The sequence below is a fragment of the Pristis pectinata genome, chromosome 6, assembly GCF_009764475.1.
Source record: "Pristis pectinata isolate sPriPec2 chromosome 6, sPriPec2.1.pri, whole genome shotgun sequence".
Classification (NCBI taxonomy): Eukaryota; Metazoa; Chordata; class Chondrichthyes; order Rhinopristiformes; family Pristidae; genus Pristis; species Pristis pectinata.
The window spans coordinates 45,469,320-45,479,584 of record NC_067410.1 but is presented as its reverse complement, the minus strand read 5'-3'; positions in this window follow the sequence as shown (position 1 = coordinate 45,479,584).

Sequence of the window (10,265 nt, the reverse complement as noted above, 5' to 3'; positions counted from 1 at the left end):
GGGATATCAGGAAGAAGCTCAGGTGGATCATCCACTCGGCAAGTCTGGCTGAAGATGTTTGCAAATGCTTCAGCCTTGCTGTAGTGCTCACATATGCTTGGAGCTTCTTCTCCCATTAACTCTAATTGTCTACCACCATTCACAACTAGTTGTGGCAGGGCTGCGGAGCTTTGGTTGTGGGGTTGTTGAGCTGTTACATGCTGTCTTCCTGTTTAGCGTGCACGTAGTCCTGTGTTCCAGCTTCACCAGGTTAGCACATTTTTCGATGTGCCTGTTGTTGCCCCTGACATGCTTATCAGCACTCCTCATTGAGCCAGGCTTGATCCCCAGGGTAGAACGAGGGATATGCTGGGAAATTACAGTTTACAGCAATGTATATGGAGTATATCCTTGGTGTAAAAGACAAGACTCTGTCCCCACTATATAGTAACCCTTCTACCAATGCTGTTATGGACAAATGCAAGCGCCACAGGTCGATTGAGAGTGAGGTCAAGTAGACTTATCGCTCACTACCTGCCATAGACACAGTCTGGCATCTATGTCCTTCAGGACTTAGTCAGCTTGGTAGTAGTGCTGCTCAGCCACTCTTGGTAATAGACATTAAAGTCCATTCTGTGCTCTTTCTACTCTCAGTACCTCTTCCACAGGTTGATGAACCTGGAGGAGCACTGATTCATCAGCTAAGGGAGGAGGAGGAGGTGGTTTCTTTCCTCATGTTTAACCTGAAGCCATGAGACTTCGTTAACTCCAATTGCTGAAGACTCCCAGGCTTCTCCCTCCTTCCTGTTCCTCACTGTGCCACCCCCTCTGATGGATCAGTCCAGCATGTAGGGAGGTGATGTACCCAGGGATTGTGATGGAGGAGTGGCATATTACCTCCACCTGGATTCTGTGAGTACACCTATATCAGGTGTTGCTTGATCAGTTTGTGGAACAGTGATCTCAGTTTAGCACTAGTCCCAGACTTTTGTAAGGAGGACCCTGCAAGGGCAGGGAGTACTTTGTCATGTCTGACATTGATGCCTAGATTAATGCAGATGGTTTGTCCAGCTTTATGCTTTTGCTCTTTCGTTGTGGAAACAACAATACAACTGAGTGGCTTGCTAAACCACTTCAGAGTTTAGTTAAGATTCACTCACCTTGTTCCAAATCTTAAATCATGTATAGGCTGGACTGGTTAAGGCCAGCAGACTTCCTCGCTGAAGGACATTAGTGAACCAGGTAGGTTACTACAGTAATACATTATTTTCATGTTTATCATTACCAAGAATAATTTTATTTTAAATTCCAGGAAATAAGATAAATATTTAGTACTTTTAGTTCAACCAATGAAGTGAATGACTCACTTTTGTGAAGAGTGGGTTTGGGAGATGCTGCTTTTCATTAACTGACAATGTTTTCGAGTAATTGAAAATTCATTAACCACCCGTTCATCTTCACCACTATGCCTGCTGTTAAGGAACCATTAATGTTTAATTTAACAAATTAACCCTTACCCGCCAACCTTGCTTATTTTATGACTAGTATTTCACACTCACAAAGTTGCTTCTAAAGGGCTTCCGGAGCCCCAGACCCTGAATGTTACGCGGCATGGAATAAGACAGAAGAATTAATCAATTGAACATGTGTGCTTCATTAACAATGTGCGGATCCAGAAATGTTTATGTTAAACAGCATTCTGGGTCCAGTTGAGTCTACTTGCTTGAGCAGGCAATGATTTCTTAGCTTGCTGAGCAGTCTTGTGTGAAGATCAGTCAAAAGAAGAGATGGGAAAATTCTGGTTCCCAAGATGTTCCCTCCCCCCCAGTATGGTACCCCCTCAACCTGATCTTGGCTGGTCAGAACAAGGGATCTTGGATCAGCACTGTTGAATGCAGCACTTTTCTGACAACTGCGTCCTCCTAACAATATTTCCATGGCGGACATTTTCTTTTGGGGGAGGGAATTTTCCATTCACAACCACCACTGGCTCTCTGCTCAGAACCTCAAAAGCTGCAGAGTCTGTGAAAGCATTAGAGTATCGCATATCTTGGATCACAAGCTGAAAGCTCCTTCACTAAATCACTCAGTAGAAAATTGTACAAGTACAAAGCAGCAATTCTTTTTTTCCTTTCTGCCATCCATAAAGCTAAGCAGTTTTCATCCCTTTCCATTTCATGTGACACTTCCACACTAGTGCCCTTGCAATAGAACTGCCCATTCTACACACACATCAGAAGTTTTTCCAAGCAGTGTTTAAAGGCACTCTCTTCCTATCAATAAGGACAAAGCAGCTTTCCTCTATCTCATTGTTGCCTATTGTGTTCCTTCTTGTTGCATTTGCTGTGTTCAAAGAAATACTCATCACATTTCAATTTGTAGTCAATCTAAGAGTTGCATCAAATAACCATGGTGATGACCTGAGCAATCTAACCTAAGATTTATAATAAGACCAACAGCAATTGTTCACAAGATACAGAATAACGCTTCTTCTAAGAGAAACAACCCAATCTGCTCTGTAAAAGTGAGACTGAGTAATCAGTATTGTGGTATTGTACCAGGTATGGAAGACATCAGTTAAATAAAGAGATGGACAAGCAGACATTGTTCCCATTGAAAAGAGATCAAGTGGAAATTTCATGAGTGTTCACAATTCTAAAGGACTTTGATAAGTGGAAGTAAAACAAATCAGAATGCATTGGCAGTGAACAGAGGAAACATTTAAATATTCACTAAATCCTTATGATGAAAGGAAGAAGCTCTCCTCCAGATGAAGCACAATTAAACCAGAGTCCAACCTTCCTTCCCTGGTGTGAAGCAAACAGGACAAATTCTTTGTCCTTTCAAGGTGAGCAATTGTCTTGCCAGCTCTGTCAGAGTCAAAATAACATTAACTTATGTTTTAATCTTTACTCAGAGTAGTGACTTAATTTTGTTATGGTCATCTTCAGTACACTGATGAGGGGCTTCATTGGCATTAATGGACTGGGACAAACCATATTAACTGAATGCAGCCCAAGGCCCAAGATCACTATTCCCCAAAAGGCTATGACTAAAACTAACTGAATTAAATTAACTTCCTTGATTCAGGTGACACGGGTGTGACAAGTTGTTGTCAATAATCTCTTGGTTCCATGTCAAAAGATTTAATTATCTTACCAGAGTATTCTCATTATAGTCTGTACACCAAAAATAATTGTGTGACCCGATAGGAAAATGTTTGTCCATGGGAAATCACTTGTGTGGAATCCTATCCAATTTTAATCTAGCTCATAAAAGGGAATAATATTGAACTTAAACTGAAATGGTTCATTCTTGTAATTGGAACTTGAGGGGTCACAGATTCTGTCTATAGATTCACTTTCAGAGTTTATATCTCCTTTGCATTAATGTACCCAAATACATTAATGAAATAAATAAAATAAAGAAAATTTGGTAAAACTACAATATCGAGCATTACCTGGTCAGCATGCCATTTAAATGATAGGTGTATTCGTGCATTCAAGAATTAAAACCTGTGATGAAAAGCAGAATATCTTGCATTTCTCCTGTGATAAACCGCCAGGAAACTGGAATCCATATACTGTATTTTAGTTGTTGTAATGCTGTTTGTTCTCATCGCTGTGCATGAAAGGACAAAATACAAATGGCTGCTAATAAAGAGAGTGCAAATTTTGACTGTTGAATCATGTGTTGTTTTTCCTCAGTATTGAATACATTGAACAGTACCATTATGATTGCTGGTGATAAGGATGAACAAAGACTAACGAGGACAGTTTCATGAGTAGGTGTTGCTTGCTTTTTTGAGAGATTTTGTGGTTCTTTCTCAGCAGCTATGGGCATCAGTTTACTGAGAATGAGTTGAATTTTGTTTTAATTTTTTGCTCTTGCATTAGTTCTGTCAAGGCATAGTTAAGTCAAGGTGACCCACCATTGGTACTTCAGACTCTTTCACAAGAACACAAAACAGAAGTAGACTACCAGGCCCCTCAAGCCTGCCCTGCCATTTAATATGATAATGGCTGGTCAATGCTGGCTCAACCCCTCTTCTGTACTAGTTCCCCATAACCCGCAGTTCCTCAATCTTTCAAACATTTATCATCGCCACTTTAAATATATCAAACAATCTGGACTTCGCCACCTTCAGGGGCAGAGAATTTCAGATTTATAAAATCATACGACATGGAAACAGGCCATTTGACACAACTTGTTCACATTGACTAGTGGACACCCTTCTGTATTAATCCCATTGGCCAGTACTTGGTCCATAGCCTTCTATGTCTGTGATTCAAATATTCATCTAGACACTTAAGTGCAGTCAGTGACCCAGCTTTAAAGCATTTTCTCAGAAGTGCATTCCAGGTACTCACCACTCACTGGGTGAAGGTGGTCCCCCTCATATCCCTTCTGAATCTCTTCCCCTTTACCTTAAACCTATGTCCTCTACTTTTAGCTACCTCTGGTATGGGGGAAAGTTTTTGTATACCTCAATCACCTCCCCCCTTAGCCTCTCTGGAGATCAACATCCTGGTGAATCCCACCTGCACCCTCTTCAACACTATCACATCCTTCCTATACCTTGTGACCAGAACTGCACACAGTACTCCAGCTGAGGTCTGACCAAGGTTTTATAAAGTTGGAGCATTACCTCCCTCCTCCTGTATTCAATGCCTCAACTAATGAAGGCCTTCCTAACCATGTTGTCTATATGCATTGCCCCCTTCAAGGATCCATAGACTTGTACTCCAAGGTCCCTCTGTTCCTCAATATTCTCTAAGACCCTAACGTTCACGGTGCATGTCCTGGCCTTATTAGCGCTTCCAAAATACATCACCTCATATTTGTCTGGATTAAACTCTGCCATTTTTTAGCCCATTTCACCAAAACATTAATGCCTTTGCAGCCTGACTACCATCCATACAATCAACAACTGCACCAATCTTCATATCATCTGTAAACTTACCAATCATGCTTCCTACATCCATATCCAAGTCATTCACGTATATTACAAACAACAAGGGTGTCTGTATTATCTTTATCGGACATCACTAGTCACAGGTATCCAATCACAAAAACAATGCTCCACCACCACTGTCTCCTATTGCCAAGCCAATTTTGAATCGTTTTCCAACTTGCCCTGGACCCTATGGGCCCTAACCTTTTGAACCAGTCTCCCATGTGGGACCAATCACCTCTATTGCCCTTCCCTCATCAATACAGTTTGTTACCTCTTCAGAGAAGTCAATCATCTTGGTTAGACAAAGCCACATTGGCCATCTCTGATTAGTCCCTGCCCTTCCAAGTAATCATTAACCTTTGTTCAGAAATTTTTTTCAGATTCACCAGCCTGAGAAAAAATTTACACACCCCAGTTTTAAATGAACAGTCCCTTATTTTGTATTATTGTCCCCTTGCTGAAAATATTTTCCATTAGTTAGAATATCTCAATATCTACCCTGTCAAGCCCCTGTGGGATCTTATCCTTGCAGAAGGTCACCTCTCATTCTTCTAAAACCGAAGGCTTTCAATAGCTCAACAGTATTACTGATGAATTAGTGAAATGGTTGAAGCATTTTTCCACTGCAAGTGCCATTACATAAGAGATCTATTTTGCTCTCAATTCTAGGTGCTCCTGGCTGACAAAACCCTTGTTGGCTTCAACCAAACCATAAGACATTGAAGAGTTGTTCAGACTAGTTTAAGTGCTCACCCTAGTCCCAAGGTCCAATGGTGCAAGTTTTACAGCAGAAATCAACATTCAGATGTTACTGTTGCAGACTTCGTGGCAGGTTTGAGACAGTTGCTGAACACTTCCAAGTGGTAGAGGTGGGTACAATACGATATTCAAAAGACATTTGGACAGGTACACAGGAAAGATTTAGAGGGATATGGGACAAACACAGGCAAATGAGACTAGCTCAGGTACGCACCATGGTCAGCATGGATGAGTTGGGCTGAAGGGCCCTATTTCCATGCTGTACGACTATGACAATGTAGGGTTACAACATTTGAGAAAACCATAAGATAAATCTGTAAATAAGGAACTATTAGTTTTACTGTTTTATTGTAATACTGGACTTGCTTTGACTATTTTATGTTTCATTGAAATTAAGGGGAAGGCATTAATAAACTTGAGGGCATGAGCACTTGTGTATGAAGTATTTTAATTCTATTGCTATTAATGCCCTCTAATGGATGAGTGGACAAAATAAATAAATGACTCCTTACACTAAGCAGCATTAACTGCTGAATTACAAGCATTTTTAGTTGGTGTTTGAGTACATTGAACAACGCAGTGATTATACCCTCAAGCCAAATAGAGTTTGTCTGCTCAAAGGCAACTCAGTTCTTTCCCCATCACCTCCTGCCCTATATTCCAAGCAAGCTAACTAGCTTCTGAATTCCATGAAAGCAGTGCTAACTGTGTCCACTTTTTCCAGAAAGAATGTAGTTAACAAGTAATTAATGATCTGTAGAGAGGAGACACAGCAGGGAATTCAAATTTAGTTAATTAACTGTTCTGAGAGGTAAGGCTAATTTCAGCAATGGTGAACACAAAATAGATTGTCCAGCAAAAATTTATGAAGGAAATTTGCTGTCCTTGCCCAATATGATTCACCCAGCTAAATCTGGGAGTGAGAATTCACCAGTTGGAATTTTGATAATTTTATTCAAAATCTGGGACTTACCGCAGTTTCAACAAAAGAACATAAGTGAAGGTCAGCACAAGATTTTAGCTCAAATCAGTCATGAATTTATTGAACTGCAGTTGGACTATGCAGTTTAGAAATAAAACACGGAGCTTCCAGGCTACCTAGCATCATGGATCCAGCAAGTGCATTTTGCTGCTTCTACAGTCATCCAAAGTTGCTATCACAGGCCTGGGGTGCACAACCCAAAAAACACAAGTATCTTTCCAAGGCTGCTGGCTTTTCCAGTTTATACACTGGCAGTGTCTGATTTAATTTAGATTCTGGGAATCACACATAGAAAACATACACTCAACATCAAATATTTTAAGAACACAACACTGTGAGTGCTCTAAGGGAGCAGTATTTAGCAGGATAAATATTGGTGGATTGCTAGATTTGTGACAATGTAAAATTAGTTCATCTGGAATAAGCTTCAATTCATGATTGATTTGAGCTGATAGGTCAGGTATAAATATTACATGAAAATGTCCACATGAATTTGCTTGCACTGTTCTAAAATAGAGGCCAAGTCTTATTGCTGCTGTTGCTGTTGGTGACAACCAGAATTTCCTATACTCAAAGTGCAGTTTATCCATCATGTTTTAAGTGCAACATCTTGCATTAAATGTTGTCAACAACATAGCAAATATACAGGTACTTCACAGGAGCATTAGAAACCAAATTTTGATATTTAAAAAACAGTAAAGCAATTGACCAAATTCTGGGGCAATAAGATGGGTTTTTAAAACTATGATAAAGGAGGGAGGACAGTAACAGTACAGGAGGCCACAGAAAGGTCATTGAGGGAGTGGGATGGTGAATTAAAGTTGCAAATCCTATGCCTCAATTCAGAATGATTAGGAAACTGCAATGTAATCTGACCACTGGTGCAGCACGAGCACAACTGGTCATACTGCAGAAGTTTGGAATGCACTGATGCACATTGAAGTTGACCAGTTGTTCCCTACCGATCTGAGTTGTAGTCACACACCTCAGCACACCAGGCCTATGCCATCATTGTACCCATCTACACTAATACAGTTTAGCCACATTACATCCATTCTTCTATTCAAATACTTGTCTTGATGCTTAAATGTTGAGAGTATTTGCCTCCACCACTTGAAGTAGTGCTTTCCAGACTCCAACCAGACAGTGTGAAAAAATTCTCCCTCAGATCCCCTGAAAACCACCTACCTCACACCTTAAATCTATTTCCTCTCATCTTGGGGACCCACACCATGGGGGAAAATTTTTTTTTTTCAAAAGAACTATCTACCTTATCTATCCCTCTCACTTTTATATACCTTTATAAGGTCACCTCTCTGCCTCCTCTGTTCCAGTAAAATAAACCCAGCCTATCCAATCTCTCCTTATAACTGAAAAGACTTGTATTCTGTAGTATCTCTCCATTTAAAGAATAGTTTGCTTTCTTTTTCCCCGAGCAGAGTAGAAAATGTCATCTGTTAATATTTTCCCATTCAATCTACATGCTATTACAACCTGTTCAACACTTCTTTTCCCACCAAATCTTTGTATCACCAGCAAATTTGGCCACAACATATTGTCTCTCCATCCACATCATTAATATAGATTGTAAATAAGACCCCACTGCTGATTTCTGTGACCATTTATCCAAAACTGTCCATGCTGAAATATTATCCTAATCCTTTGTGCTATAACATTTTATATAGCTCCAAAACAAATATCTTCTGGAAATCAAAATACACTACATTTTCTAGCCCCACCCTGAAAGTCCTCATTCTGCTTAATAATGGTTTCCAGCATTTTCCTAAGGATAGACACCAGGCTAACTGGCTTAAGATTTCCTGCTTTCTCTCTTTCCTGAATAGGAATCATTACCTTTCTGATTCTCCAGTCCGCTGGGCCTTTTCTTGAAGCTAGGGAATCTTGGAAGATCACAACCAATACATTATCTCTCCAGCTACATTGTATGCAACAGCACAATAGCACGTCACTTGGCCACACAAACCTTCCCCACCATTCAATACAATGGCATATTAGTCCCAGGTCTCACTTTTGCTTCTGTGACTTCCTAATTGCACTCAGTTCACCAATCTTTCAAAAAATTTATTTACCTCAAGTCCAGGATTGAGAATTCCAAAAATTTAGCACCTTCAAAAAATTTCCATGCACCTTGGTTTTAAATGACTACTCCCTTATCATGCAACTATGTCCCCTTGTTCAAGACTTTCCCACTAGTGGATACATCTTGATATCTACCAGTCATGCTCATTAGGGTCTTGTACTTCAATAAGATTGTCTCTCATTCTTCTAAACTCCAAAGAAGAGATTGAAATTCTTCAGCATTGGAGCAGTCAGAGATTCACTAGGACAATTCTCTCATCCCAGGATTTATCCTGGTGAATCTCTGACTGCTCCATTGCTGGTATATCCTCTTAAGTAACTGCACAATACTCTAGGTATAGCTTCACCACTGTACTACAGTGGTAATACAGTGCATTACAGCATTGCACATCACTAACAAGATGCTTACTTCTAAAACTCCAACTCCCTTGCAATAAAGGCAAATATACTATTTGCCTTCTTAACTACTTGCTGCACCTATTGACTAACATATTGCGATTCATACACAAGAATACAAGAATGTCTAGATCCCTCAGTTCTTCATTCATTTGCAATTAAAATAGTCTGCTCTTTGATTCCTCTTACTGAAGATCACAACCTCAAACTTTCCTACATTAAACTTGATTTCCCAGGTTTTCACTCACTGAATCAATCCACATTCTGAGAGTCACAAAATCCTCATTGCAATATACCCTTCCATTTTCATTTCAGGAACAAACAACCACTTGCATCCTTGCAGCCTGAAAAACTCATTTATTTCAACTATCTTCTTTCTGATAACTAGTCTTCACTTCCATGCTAACGCATTTCCTCTAATACTATGAGCTACTTTGTTCACCAGTCTTAAATAGCATCATGCCAAATGCCTTTTTAAAGTTCAAATACATTATGTTTAGCACTGCCCCCACCCCTCCACCCCATATCAACTCTGGTTATGTCCTTGGAAGAATGAGAAAATGTGTCAAATATGATTTAACCTTTCATTTAACCATGTAGTCTTGGTTTGATTATATTAAGCTTAATAATTAGCTATTTCTTGATTACTGATAAACGTCTATTATTGGAAAGATGCTAAATTAATCCACGGTTTCCCTACACACACCAGTTTCATTTCAAGGGACTACCTTAGTCACACTTTTTAAATACAAAAAAGATGACAAACGTAACTGGAACTTTCAATTTTTGATTACCAGTTCCTCACCTAGGTCAGATATATGGCTATTTTTATTGGATCAGTAGCTCTGCTCCACTTCTCTGTCAATGAAAGCAGAATTTTTCCCCCCAAGGATTGTTTGGGGTTTCAGTCTATTAGAGGTAGCAAAGTGTCAACTAAGGGTTAAATTTTGCGGGCTAACTGCATTGTAGCAATTCATCAAGGGTTCCGCAGAACCTCCCACACTCACAACCACTATCCCCTAGGGCAAATTCAGTAGATGTATGGGAATGCTACCAGCTACAAATAATTCAAGTCATACACAATCTTGATTC